The 15272-nt window shown below is 44.3% G+C and overlaps 1 protein-coding gene across 1 annotated transcript in view; it reads right to left on the bottom strand.

Moving 5' to 3' along the window:
• The window catches only part of CEP83 (centrosomal protein 83), a 198308-nt gene that overhangs the window by 111380 nt on the left and 71656 nt on the right, over nt 1-15272 (bottom strand). The window lies entirely within an intron of this gene.

The raw sequence follows: 15272 nt of genomic DNA, 5'->3' as shown, positions 1-15272 counted from the left end.
AAAAAACTCTCATGATTCATGTTTTCCCACTTTTCTCATACACCATCACATCCATCAACGCACCAGATCTATAAGAAGTATTTATTTAATTGTTATTTTTTACAGCAGTCTTTGTAAATGGAATGTGGTGCACTGCAGAGATCAGAAAACAAAACATTTACTTCCACAGCAACAAGTACAGGACTAGAATGAGGGATCTATGGATAGAAGTATGGTGTAAGACATACTTGAAGGGTGATGTGCCTCAAAAAAGGATAGCTGGTTTAAAAAATAAAAATAAAAAAATTAAGATATTTATCCCTTATTTTAAGGATATGTGAATTATAGGCTTAAGAAATGTATTATATATTCCATGATTCTGATTTGTTTATTTTATTGATTGATATGCTGCTTAGTCTATACTGTTATGGTTGTAAAAAAACAAATAACGTTTTATTGACTGACTGAAGTACAGGAATACTGAGGTGTGCTCAGTGGACTTGAACGCTTGGTCACTTAGTATTTCTAGGTGTGTTGGTGGATGTCTTTGTGTTTGAAAAAAAGTGTGCATAATACGATTCTGAAATTGTATGACCTGTACTTTACAATAATGACTAAAACTGCATGAACTACAAGGCCCATAATGCCAAGCACAAACTGAACCATGACCTGAACAAGCAAGTCAATATCAGATGTTTTGAAGTGTGCACCCCATTATTGTGTTTACCTCTGTGCATAACTAGCTGTTGCTCTATGGGCATGCATCCCTGTATTTCTACCGATTTGCCCGAATCTGTGTCTGTTACTACAGGCACCCAGTAGAATCTATTTTTTTCAAGAAAGAGCTAAGCAAAGCACTAACGGGACATTTACATTTCACATCTTAGTCACCACAAAGGCCATTTCCTCAGCTGAAGAATAGAACATTCAGCATCATCTTTCCCAAGCACCAATTAGGAATCCATCGGTTTCTCCACGCAGTCCTCCTGCTGTACATCACACTACCAAAACACACAAAGTGATGGACGGAATGTTGCACATTGGCAAAACATTCACCCCCAGTCACAGATCTGGGTTTAATCCATCGTTATTTTGCTCATCACGCCACAACAGTTCAGACATGGGCATATGCATATCAGTCTTGACCCTTTGCCTCATAGGAACAGTTCAGCCCGAACTGCCAAGCCATATCTTCCTGGACTGGTTTCAAGCATCCTAGGACCGGTTTCGGGCTATCAGCCGTCATCAGCCAGGATAGCTTGACTCCAGTGGCGTAGTGAGCATGGGACCCACGTCTGGGCTTACCCTTCCCACATAGGGCGAACAACAATACACACAAGGTGATGGACGGAATGTTCACATTGGCAAAACATTCAACCCCAGTCACAGATCTGGGTTTAATCCATCGTTATTTTGCCTACCACGCCACCCCAGTTGAGACATGACCATATGTAAATCAGTCTTGACCCTGTGCCTCATGGGAACAGTCCAGCCCGAACTGCCAAGCCATGTCTTCCCTGGACCGGAATCAAGAATCCTAGGACCGGTTTCTGGCTATCAGTCGTCATCAGCCAGGATAGCTTGACTCCAGTGGCGTAGTGAGTACGGGACCCACGTCTGGGAATACCCTTCCCACATAGGGCGAACAGCAAAACACACAAGGTGATTGACGAAATGTTGCACATTGGCAAAACATTCATCCCCACTCACAGATCTGTGTGCATTATTTTCACCATTAATTTGACGTGGAAACAACAATCAATGGCTATGAAAGACGCTAGTTAAACCATGCTACATATAGAGAAACCTGAACAATTTCCCTTCACTATAGTGGAAACTCATTCTCCGGTTATGGTTAATCTTGTTGCCCATTTCGATGTTTCAGTTCACTGCCTGCATGAAACACTTCCCAGTAGGTAGATATGAAACCCTTGGGAGCCGTTACATGCATGAATTATGGTCCCTACATATCATCATTGAGGGTAGGCCCACCTTCGCATACCCAGGATAGTATTTCATCACCTTACATCCTGCTAGTTATATGCACCAGTAGGCATACTAACCAAGGGCAGGGACTATGTTGCTGCAATTATTGAACACGCCCGCGTATGTTCTAGGCCGTCGCCAAATGGTTTAAAGAATATATGTGTGTTTAATTTTAGCATTGCCCCATAACAATGAATGATATCCTCAATTGAATAACGTGTAATTATTATGCCTTATCATGTTTTTAATATGATTTACCATTGGGGTTTATACTGCTCAATTAATATATATGGTGATGACTTACAATCTAGTGAATGTTGCTCGATGTATTGGTCTTTTTTTAATAATAACTGTATGAAATGTGTACAATGTATGATTCAAGTAACATTGTTTTTTAATATGTCACCGCAATTACTCAATAAGCACTTCCGTTGTGATTTATGCCACATAGTGAATACAATTGTGAGGACTCCTATTCCGTCCACTAATTGGCATCCCCAGTCTAACCTCGGCGGGCGGAACACGTCATGGCGTGGGTCCTGATAATAATTGGCTTACTGTCAACGAGTAGATTTGACGTTGCAAGGGTTGCCTAGCAACGGGCAACGCGCAAGAACCCTCAGCGTCCTCGCGCTTGCCTATCCGGCCTTAACTAGTTGAGGATTTCAGGCGCAGTCATTGACGCCGTGAAGCCGACCCGGGTCAGAGCGATATTCGCCGCCGGTTCGTGCATCTCTCTGGATCCTTTTGGACCGCACTAAAGAATCGCAAGCATTTCGTTTTCAACCTACCATTACAGGTAAGCGGATGATAAATTCCCGCACTTTGAACCATTTAAACTACAATAGTAGCTTTTAGTTCAGCACATAAGGCTAAATCACTGCACCTTTCTCCATAGCCACAGCTGAAAGCAATAAAACGCTGGGTATCTTAAGTAAATTGAAGGAAACCTGAAGTAACTATGGGACTTTACAGGAATTAGACCGAGGTAAGTGTAAAGAACGCTACGTGACACTTTATTTAATTGTGCATAATTAGGAGTAACTTATGAGGCCGCATTCTCCCCAACAGAACTCGAAGGAGTCGTGTTTCCCCCTTTCTGCTTAGCTGCCATCATCAAACTCCATAGGATAGCCCGGCTGGGTCTACTAGGAGGAGAGTTGTCAGTACGATGCGCTATTCGCATTGGGTTTAATGACCAAATGTTTGCGAATCCAAACCGGACAGTTACCTTTTTAATCACTAGGCTGCCACTCATACCCCTACCTCCCTCACACAGTCCTGATGAAGACCCGCGCAGACGCCTCAATTGCGCAAGTACAGGGTTGAAATGTCAACATAACATAGCAGTGGACCATCATTCTAAGGATTTTGTACTTAAGACTGACTATTGTGGTGTACAGAATACTCTTAGCGATTGAGAAATACTGGTCACGATCCCCCTTCCCATTACCTCCCCTCCTTGATGCTGGAAATTGGCATTGTATATATATTGTATATTACACTGGCACACAATTTCACAGAGCACCTATTGTCACAAATTTTCACTTTGCCCACCACTGTATAAAGTTGACAGCCTTTTACTCCGGTAAAATGAAAGTACTTATAAATGAATGCAATTATAAAGTATCTTGCAATACTGCAGTTTGTTTGGATTCCTCTTTTTCATTCGTAAATTTGCATTGATTTAACCATCCTGCATTTAATGAATATATTGTGTAAAATATGAGACAAGTGAAGAAATACAGTGCACACCAATAACCGATTGTTTATAATTTTGCCCTACTAGGCCTGGGCAGTAAATTCCGTTCCGCTCGCGGAATTTGGGTAATTTCCCGTTCCGTGGAGAACGCGAAATTGCCCAAAATTCTGGGTTCCGCGAATTTGCGAAATTTTTTGCTTGTTAGCGTTCTCAAAATGCGTGTTCGCGAGATATTTCCCTCGAACAGTAAAAAAGCATCGCGAACACGCAATTCCGCATGTTCTAGGAGATTTTTTAACGTTTTTTTGGGATCGAATTTTCGATAGCATACACTATTGGCCTAATATATCCAATTATATTATCGTAATTATATAATCATGTATTTAGAGTGTGCTATGGTCACATAACGACCAACGATTTCCATTTTTACTTGTGTATTCCTATTGGTATAACCGAAGCCATTATGTTTCGTTTCTCTATGTGCAAACCTTGTTCTCAGAAATCACGTGATAGTGCCTTCTACTCGAAACCATGGCGTCAGCCAAACCATCTTCGATAGTTGTTAGCTGATAGCTTAAGAAAAACTCAAGTTCGCACCTGCCTTTCTTGTGGGATGAGCACATTCTAGCAGAGCCTGTTCCTGTCCTCCAGGGCTCCAGATAGACAGGGAGGCACCCTACTGACCTGCCCCCGGAATAGCTTAGGCCTAGGTTGCTAGCAATCAATTGTGCCTTATATGGGTATTCCTCTTGGCTTACTGACAAACTGTATTTTTCCTTGTAGGGTGTCATGTTGAACTCATGAAACGTATATATGCTTTGTATTTTGAACATGTAGTCGGTCTCCTCTGCGCACCTCTGAGGGTCGTGTAGACCGAGGCTCCCCTGTCAGGGCTTGTATTTGAACAATAAACGATTGAACCTTCTCCATTGCCGACTGAATTATTATAATACATATAGAATATGGGCTATTGGTAAGTATAGCCCGATAGATAAAATTTTGAATCCTTCAGTTGGCGACTCCACCGGGACTCCGCGATAGGGTCGTCCCTTCCTGTAAACAGGAATAACGGGACAAGGAGGAGTTCTGGCCGAGGGGGTGGACAGAAAGAGGATCCTGATTTGAGACACCCGTTTGTGGTATGAAAACAAGCCGTTCCACTCTCTAGCCCAGTATCCCTCCCAGCTGCTGAAGACCCTACGCCGGAGTCCTACGGGCTTAACCCGAGAGAAGAACAGACTGTGCCGGTCTGTTTGGAGGTCGGCAGTGGAGAATTCGTAATCGACCTGAGTGCACCAGGTGAGTGATATTCGTGATTATATTGGATAAGGATCACTCAGAGCGAGTGTGTTCTTTTTGGATAAACAGTTAACTGTCTTTTGTTTGGAAGGTGGCCGGGGAAGCCGGACCACGAGGGAATCTGGGGATCTACCGTTGCGGCGAAGGGGCTGCACGGGTGGAGACCTCACGGACTTGTTTGGTGAATAATTGAGACTATCTCTGATGCCTTAGCAGAGTACGGTGTTGCTCGCTCGGCCGAAATCTCTCCAGGAAAGCTCTGGGAGCAACTGGGTAAGCTAGGACTTTGGAGACGTGTCCAGATACCCGGCCCAACCAGAACAGGACCATGGGATGGCCTGTGAGAGACTTCGTGGTTCGCCTATCAGAGGGTCTCAGATCAATCTAACGATTGCTCTCTTTGGTGAAACTTTGTTGGTCTGGAATTCTTTTGAATCGATTCCCCGAGCAGGAGTTGACGGGCTCTGTTCGTATTTGAAGACATCATTTGCATTGAATAGGTTTTGAAAAATATTTGCCTTGCACTGTTTTACAGCACTTTACTGTGACCATAGTATGAAGAGTGTAGGAGTGGGTGATAAGAAGGGACGCGTCCGAATGAGTATGTGTGTTTTGTGATTTTGTGTAGACTGAACGAATTAGGTAGACGAAATGCCTTGTTTTAGTAAACTATGTTTTGGGTGCTGCTGTCAGCGAGGTACGCGGCTCGAAGAAAGGCAGCCGGCCCCTCCCGAGGGCAGTCCCAGTTTTGATATGTATGTCAAACATTGTTTACCACCAATCATGTTTAACACCCTTTGGAATAAATATACCAGGGATAATTTGGATTTACAGTGGCCTCTTACGGGGTCTTTTGATGAAAAAAAGATTAATTATATACAGAATAAATTATTTATGAAGAAAAGCCGTCAGTCGATGTTTGATTCCTTGAACCTATGGTTGAAGGAAGCAAAAAGACGACGAATTCGAGAAGAGAAGCTGGGGAAAATGAAGTCAGGTCAGACGATAACTCAAAAAGCAGTAGCATATGAGAAGGAAAAGGTGGAGAAAAATATTGAACGAATGGATAGGCAGTTTCGGCTGGAAACTGATAAAAGCTATGTGGCTAGACCAGAGACAGGAGATGAATTGGAAGAATTGTTGGAAGCACGCCCACCTCCTCCTTATGCCCCTCAGGGCTTGTATCCGGCTGTACCGGTGGTACGAGTCGACCAAACGGGAGCCGTCTCGACCACTAGACAACAGTCTGGGGTGGTCGCCACGGCCCCTGTTGGTAGATTGGGACCGGACGTTCCATTTTCTCCTCCATCCCTTCGACCAACTACCTCACCCCTAATAACTCTTCAGCCGGATGCGGCTGTCCCTTCTTCTTTACACCCTGTATTTCTCTCCCCTCCGACTCAGACTACTTTGGATCTCCGAACTACCATTAGTCCGGGTGCCACGCCCAAGCGACCGTTAACTGACTCGAGTGATCAGCGAGCTTTCACTCGGTCATTATTGGGACAAGAGGAAAGGAGAGCTATTATTGTTCAAGCGTCCCAATGGATGCGGAACCCTATTTATACTTTAGAAGATATTTGGAGCACAATGAAGGATTATGAACCCGTTGCACAGCAACTGGCTTTAGAAAGCATGGCGATCCGTTTGATTTCATTATGGGAACAGTGTTTTGAAGAGGGTCTACCTCCTCAGATACTGCGTGACATCAGGGATCATGCTCATAAATTTCATCTCCAAATCGAAGAAGTGTATCAGAACGTAACTACTCTTTTACATTTTCGGGAACGGATGGACCGAAAGAGTGCTGAATGGGGAGCGCAGCACCCCATGAGAGAGGTGCATCCCCTTTCTTCCCTGAAGTACCAGAAATAAAAGATGCTAATAATGTGGTAACTAGGGCTCGTGTGGATGCTAGGCTTCAGGAACAATGGGTTTATACCCCTTGGAAACGAAGCGAGGTCCTCACATTGAAAGCTCAGCTTCCAGACCCACGTAAAAACCCTACGGCTTATTATAAAGAATTAACGGAAGCCGCCAATTCTGCCATCATGACTATAGCCGACATCGAGCTATTTTTTGGTCTTCTGATTCCTGTGGATATCTGGAGACAGATACATGATACAGACCATACTCCCGAATTAGGAGGCACATGGGATCAATTAAAAAATTGGGATAAGGAACGAAAGGAGTTTTCTTACGGATCGGATCCAGACTGTCACCATGGGTAAATACAGATCAACTGAGGTAGAGATTACGAAAGGGGTGCCACAGGGCTCCTGTTTGAGCCCAACACTCTTTAACATCTACGTGGCACCCCTGGCAAGAGTGATGCGCAAATTTGGTTTCATCCCCGTGTCATATGCGGATGACACGCAGCTCCTCTTCCCCTTTCAAAATCTCACCACAGAAATAAGAAACTCCTTCTCCGCTGGCATGAAAGCCGTCGCACAGTGGATGTCCACCAACTTCCTACAGTGCAATGTCAACAAGACGGAAGTAATGCTGTTTGGAGATGCCAAATTACTGTGGACCCCTGACTGGTGGCCATCTGATCTGGGTACTGTTCCAGAGCCCAAACAGATTGTCAAAAATCTGGGGATACGCCTTGATCACGACCTTTCTCTCAAACAGCACAGTAATATGGTAGCTGGCTCATGCTTCCACATCATCAGCATGATGCGCAGAATATTTCCACTGCTACCGGATTCCTTCAGAAAAACTTTGGTGCAAGCCCTTATATTGAGTCGTATTGACTACTGTAACGGACTGCTCCTTTCTGCTAATGAAGGAGTTCTGGATAGGCTCCAGGTGGTCCAGAATACGGCAGCTCGCCTTGTCCTAAATGCTCCCCCTAGAACAGCATCAAAACCTTTATTACAGAAACTACACTGGTTGAGCATCCGACAAAGAGCCAAGTTTAAGATATGTTGCATTATCCATAAATGCTTAAACGGAAATGGCCCTATATACCTGGAGCAGAAATGTACCCCCTACACTCCCTCCAGATCGTTGAGATCTAGTGAGAATTTTCTGTTGGCAGTACCTCGTGCAAAAAAAAACAGACATGGAGGGAAAGCTCTATCTGTTGCAGGGCCCACACTGTGGAACAAACTGCCTCTGGCCCTCAGGCTCTGCACAGACCATTTAAAATTCAGGAAGCAACTGAAAACTCTGCTGTTCATTGATAAAATCTAGACCTTTCCCCTCATCTGCATATTTATTTAGACTCTATTTGGTATCACAGCGCAGAGATACTCCGGTTGGAGTCGATTCCAGCGCTATAGAAACACATAAATAAATAAAATAAAATAAAAGCCCCGGGATGAAATATTAGCAGTACCGGATAAAATTGTCACATATATGAAAACCCTTCTTCCCCCGAGAAAAGTAGATTGGGATAAATTGACTGCGTGCAAACAGAAAAAGGATGAAAGTGTGTCCGCTTTCTTAACTCGATTTGAGAAAGTTTTCATAGATTTTAGCGGCCAGGACCTCTATACAGAGGGAGGTATTCGAATATTTGTAAATAGGTTTGTCACAAATTTGTTCCCGGAGGTCATGTCTCGTCTCCATTCGGCTGAGAGCACGTGGACTACGGCTGCACCATCCGTCATCCTTAGTATGGCCCAATATTATGAACATCGTGAGAATGAGAGTAAAGAAAGATCAGAGAAAAGGACTAAGGATTTAAAAACCAGAGTACTACTGCAGCAAGTCAGTAGAGGGCAAAATTCAGGACGTGGAGTGCGAGGCTCGTTCCAAAGAGGCCAGATGACAGGGAGAGGTCGAGGGGGCCCTCCAAATATCGGAATAAACCAATGTTCCTATTGTAAAGAGGAGGGACATTGGAGGGTGGATTGCCCTCTGTTGCAGGGAAGGAACGGACCCAATAGAGGACGAGGAAGGGGTCGAGGAAACATAGACCGAAATAGTATGAGAAGGGAGGAGTCACACCAGGAGGGTTCTCATAAGAATCATTTTGATGACCCTCAAAGTAGACAATATTACAATGAAATGTATCAAGATGACAGGTATGATGAGCGAGATTATGCATGAGACAGCCAAGGACAGAGCGGGGGCCATATTACAGTACCAGTTGACCAAGAGGGACCTTATGTAAAAGGAGAACTGTTGGGTACATCGGGAAAGTTCTTAGTGGATTCTGGGGCAACGAGTAGCTCAGTTGCCCATACACTGGTCCCAGGGGCAGCTCTGTCTGGCCAAAATAATGTATCAGTAGGATTCTCTGGAATACCAGTAGTGAGCTCCGTTTCAAAGCCTTTACCTTTTACAATCGGTCCCATTTCCATGCATACACCCTTTCTCCTCACTTCCAATTGTGGAGAGAACCTTTTAGGGTTGGATATCTTGAAAAAACTACATGCACAAATGTATTGTTCTCCTGATGGTATTTTTCTCACAATGAAAAAGCCACCTGTGGAAATGTCCCAATATTTTGCGAAGAATGAGACCTTACCTCCTGAGTTTGCCACCATTCCCACGACATTATGGGCAACAGGGGACACCGATGTTGGCCTGTTAAAAATAGCCCCGGTGTCCATAACCGTGAAACCGAACGCACAGATGCCACGCATTCCTCAGTATAAAATTTCACCAGAAGGTGAACATGCCTTGTTGCATATTATCCGTGACCTCATTGAAAAGGGGGTAGTTGAAGAAACAGCTGCGAATGTTTGTAATAGCCCTATTTTACCGATCTTGAAAAAGACCCCTATTGATTGTGCTCCTGATTACAAATCTGTATATCGTTTTGTGATAGACCTTCGAGCTGTTAACAAAATAGTAGTCCCTCAATAACCAGTGGTACCAGATATCACGACAATCCTTACCATGATTCCCCCGACTGCACGATACTTTTCTGTACTTGATTCAAAAAACGCTTTCTTTAGCATCCCCATTCATCCTGATAGCAGACATATCTTCGGATTCTCATTAGGAGGACGAAGGTTCAGATTTACGCGCGCACCTCAAGGCTATACAGAAAGTCCCAGCATATATAGCCAGGCCTTGAAGGCAGTATTGGATGAATTAATTTTGCCCACCAATATGTGGATGACATTTTGGTAGCCTCCGATACAGAGGACGGTTGCAAGGATGCAACTGTGAAATTATTGCATCATTTGGCTAAAAATGGAAACAAAGTCTCCCTCTCCAAATTTCAATATTGTCGACAGGAAGTGACCCACCTTGGCCACTTACTGTCGAAAGCGGGGAGACGACTAACACCAGAACGAATATATGTGATTACTAACATGTCTATACCTCGTACTCAACAAGATGTCCGTGCTTTTCTTGGCATAACCTCTTACTGTCGCCAGTGGATTCCTAACTATTCACTTCTCTCTAAACCCTTGTTGTATTTGACTACCAAAGATGTGCATGAACCCCTACCCTGGACGGATGAATGTCAAGAAGCCTTTGACTCTTTAAAATCTGCTTTGTGTTCCGCACCAGTCTTGGGTACCCCGGATTACCGGAAGCCTTTTTCACTTTATGTGCACGAGGTGGACGGTTGTTCCCTTTCAGTGTTAACTCAGGATTTTGGGGGAAAACAGAGACCCTGTGCTTTCTTTTCATCAGTATTGGATATGGTCGCACAAGCCCTTCCCAGTTGTCTGAGGGCCACTGCGGCAGTAGCAGTGGCCATCCGACAATCAGAGGGGATAGTCCTGAATACGGACCTCACAGTCATGGTACCGCATGCTGTGGATATTCTGTTAAATAGAACTAAAACCCAACACCTCACGAGTGCTCGTTTAACAGGTTACGAACTGACATTGTTTGCACCGCACATTACGATTAAAAGATGTGCTACATTGAATCCAGCAACAATTTTGCCTCTCCCTTCTAATGATAAAAAGGACGATATCCATGATTGTATATTTAGAACTGAAAAAGAGACAAAAGGGCGTGTAGATTTAACAGACACCCCTTTACCAGACCCCCAAGGAGAATTGTATGTTGATGGTTCTTGCTTTAAATTACCAGATGGAACTGCAACAGCTGCGTATGCGATTACGACTTTGAAAACAGTGGTGGAAACTGCTAGGATTTCACACCACTCAGCCCAGGCAGCTGAACTAATAGCTTTGTTACGAGCATGTGAAATCAGTAAAGGCCTATAAGTAAATATTTACACTGACATAGTGCCCATAGTTTTGGGAGGCTGTGGAGGGAAAGGGGTTTCTTTACTACACATGGCCAGAAAATTCAGCATGGTCCTTTAATTGATCGTTTATTGTTAGCTTTGACACTACCCGATAAAGTAGCCATCATCAAATGTAGTGCCCATCAGAAAATCATTGATTCCACAGGAAAAGGGAATGCTTATGCTGACTCAATAGCAAAGGAAACAGCCCGGACTAAAATGACCCCCATGTTCCCTAGTGCTTCAGCCCGGTGGGTGGCGGAAACATCTGTGTTTGACAATACTATTGAGAGTGTAAAGGAATTGTAAAAGGAAGCTACCATAGACGAGGCACAGAAGTGGGAGCAGGAAGTGGGACAACTAGACAAAAATGAATGTTGGATAGATCGAACTGAGAGACAACATTGGTTACTCCCTAATGCATTAGTATACGCTGTAGTGACCATGGCTCATGGTCCAGCACACATCGGAGCAAAGGGTATTTGTGCAGTCTTAGGCCCAGTTTGGAGTAACCCAAATATTCCCAAAACTGCAGTACATGTGGTCAAATATTGCCCGGTATGTTTACGGTATAACTCAGGGGGCAAAGAAACTGTCCTGAGTGACAATTTTGCACCACCATCACTGCCGTTTGAAGTCATTCAGATAGATTACATACAGATGGAGAGAGTGAATAATTTGAAATACGTGTTGGTGGTGGTTTGTGCTTTCAGTAAATGGGTTGAAGCCTACCCCACCAAGGAAGCCACTGCAGTTGCAACTGCTAAGGCTTTGGTTAAAGAGTATTTCCCCCGATATTGTTTGCCCCGGATCATCTGGTCTGACAATGGAACACACTTCAACTCTGCACTGGTTCAGAGTGTGTGTGATGGTTTACAAATTAGGCAGAAATTTCATGCAGCAAACACCCCCAATCAGCAACTGGCCCGATGCTCTCCCTTTAGCATTATTGTCCCTGAGAACGACTCCACACACAAGAACGGGGTTATCACCTTATGAGGTCATCTTTGGCCGCCCCGCTAATGTGTGGGGAGTCCCTAGGCCTAGGTCTTTTAAAGATATTGATTACCCTTTGATGACAGATTATTTGTATGCCTTAACTAAAGATCTGCGTTCTATTCATCAGCAGGTATCCGAGACATTGCGGCCGCTACCAGAGGGTCCTGGACACCGGCTGGAGGCAGGCCAGTGGGTTCTGGTGAGGAATTATCAACGGAAATCGAGTTTGGAGCCGAAATGGTCTGAGCCCTACCAGATCATACTCTCTACCAGGTCAGCTGTGAAGGTGCATGGGCGAACTCACTGGATCCATGCAAGCCATGTAAAACGACTCCCTCTCCCTTTGCCCTTTGATTTGCAAAACCGCGAGGGAATCCCAAGCCAAGAAGGAGAGTCGCTCCAAAGCTTTGTACCTTTCTCAGAAGCTCGGGAGGAGGGGCAGCCAAGTAAAGCAGTGCCCCCAGTTGACAAGGTGGTGACCCAAGCAGCGGAGACCAGTGTTGTGGGTACATCACAGAGTTCGAATGCATCTGATGCCCGTGCAACCGAGTTGATTTCTGATCAAGAGCGACCTAGTCGCTGCAACTACGACCTGCGGCCCCGAAAACAGCGCGGTACCCCAGATCCTCATGGTAGGAGTTAGGGAAAGACTTGAGTTGAGAAACATTGGATAGATTTGCTGAGGTACTGAGCGAGACACTGGACTGAACGCGTTGAGAGCTTGGAACATTGTGCTAAGTAGCTCTGTTCAGCGAGAAAGACTAAGTTGGGGGCTGCGGTTGTTCTACAAGACGAAGGAAGTTGTTTGCTATTTTTGTTCATGGAGAAATAATAAGAGTCTGCCTGTGAGGCTCTGAACGGACACAGGAAGAAGATCCCCTCTGGTGGCGTGCGTGCTTTGTGGATACAAAGATAGTTTTTGGACTTATAGAGAGGGACAGAGTTATATCTGGACTTTTAGAGAGCATGTTTCCTTTTGCCAGATTTGCAATGGAAGACGAGAGACCTCTAGCCCCTCGGCGATATGTGGATAATATGCATTTGTTTTCCGGATTGTCTACCAGAGTGAAGGTGGCATTCGTTGCTTTTATTATTATCATTACAATAATTATGATGAGTGTATTTGTATATTTAGAATTTCAGCATCCAGTACAGAAGTTGTTAGGAACTACTGTTGCCCCGGAAGAGCATCTCTTCTACTCGTTACCCCCTCATAAGGCCAGACATAGAGAAACTTATATGAAAAATGCTTTTATTGAAATGTTACATCAGACCCACTCTACTACGAATAAGACGAATTGTTGGGTATGTGGGTTACTCCCTTCGGTCATGCATCAACACGAACTGTTTATTTCCTTGCCAATGTCTTATTTAGCCAGCTGTGAAGCTTGGTTTCAATTGCTATCTTTGATGTATTCGCATTATGTAGCTGAACCAAAATTATATTCTGAAAAAGATTATGAAGCAATTTTGAAGTACATAGAGAAACCTCAGGGATTTGACGCAACTGGAAATGAAGGATAGGGTTCCTTAGACCCCAATGCCTGTATGAATATATATACTAACTATAAGAATGTTACTTGGTAAATGGAGGAAATGCAGGATTCAATGATACTACGTACTTCCAGCATTTTAAAGAAAGGAACGTTACAAATGACAAGGCTTTGCCGATTCCATCATTAATACTACCTCTCCTTTTGCATACAGGGAAGAGGTCATGTCAAGGTAGGCAAGAGTAGATGCAATTACACCTACACTTTACAAGTATACAGTACCCCACCTATGATCACCCCACCAGATGTCTATTTTGTTTGCGGTGAGAATGCCTATACATGGCTTCCCCGGGGATGGGCAGGAAGTTGCTATCTCTCATTTCTCTACCCTCCTGTGTATATTGCCCCGCCTGACTATCACAGAACCCATCAGTTGATGCAGAAAGGGGTAGTAGTTAGCCGGAATGTTAGAAGCTATGATCTCGATAGTACTGACCAAACAGATACTTGTTTGCAGCAATGCGAAGATTTTGCTAAGGGTCTCACTCCCTTCTGGGGACCCATATTCAATAGTCGCAGTATAGGACGCCTGTCCCGAATAGTTGAGAATGTGGTTCAAACTACCACTGGAATTTTAACCAATATCACTGTAGAGATTACTGCGACGAGGCTTGTTTCGCTTCAGAACCGGATGGTTCTTGATGTCATCCTCGCAGATAGGGGAGGAGCCTGTCGCGTGATCGGCAGCTCTTGCTCCGTGTATGTTCCAGATTCAGCTCCTACCATTCACCTTGCTATACAGAAGCTACATCGATTGGCCAATGAGGCCCATGTGGATAACGGCACTTGGTCCCTAAGCAGTTGGTTCTGGGGCCTTTTAGCCACTTGGGGTTGGAAAATATTCATAATACTAGCTGGGGCCTTTGGAGTCATATTTACGTGCTGCCTGTACCTCCAATGTGGCCCAGCCTGCTGCTCGTTTTGTGCAACTAGAATAACATCTGCTTTGAATTTCTCTCGACAAATGAAGGTAGAGAAGCAGATGATTCAGAAAGAAGTGTCAGACCTCATGCAGATCGATGAAGGGGTTTTTGTGGAATGAATTTAGGTATATTGGCCATAGTAGGCCAAAAGGGCCGTCTGTTGGGATCAAATTTTCGATAGCATACACTATTGGCCTAATATATCCAATTATATTATCGTAATTATATAATCATGTATTTAGAGTGTGCTATGGTCACATAACGACCAACGATTTCCGTTTTTACTTGTGTATTCCTATTGGTATAACCAAAGCCATTATGTTTCGTTTCTCTATGTGCAAACCTTGTTCTCAGAAATCACGTGATAGTGCCTTCTACTCGAAACCATGGCGTCAGCATAACCATCTTCGATAGTTGTTAGCTGGTAGATTAAGGAAAACTCAAGGTCGCACCTGCCTTTCTTGTGGGATGAGCACATTCTAGCAGAGCCTGTTCCTGTCCTCCTGGGCTCCAGATAGACAGGGAGGCACCCTACTGACCTGCCCCCGGAATAGCTTAGGCCTAGGTTGCTAGCAATCAATTGTGCCTTATATGGGTATTCCTCTTGGCTTACTGACAAACTGTATTTTTCCTTGTAGGGTGTCATGTTGAACTCATGA

This window comes from Lissotriton helveticus, chromosome 1_1 (assembly GCF_964261635.1).
Source record: "Lissotriton helveticus chromosome 1_1, aLisHel1.1, whole genome shotgun sequence".
NCBI lineage: Eukaryota > Metazoa > Chordata > Amphibia > Caudata > Salamandridae > Lissotriton > Lissotriton helveticus.
This window is presented reverse-complemented; position numbering and strand designations above follow the sequence as displayed.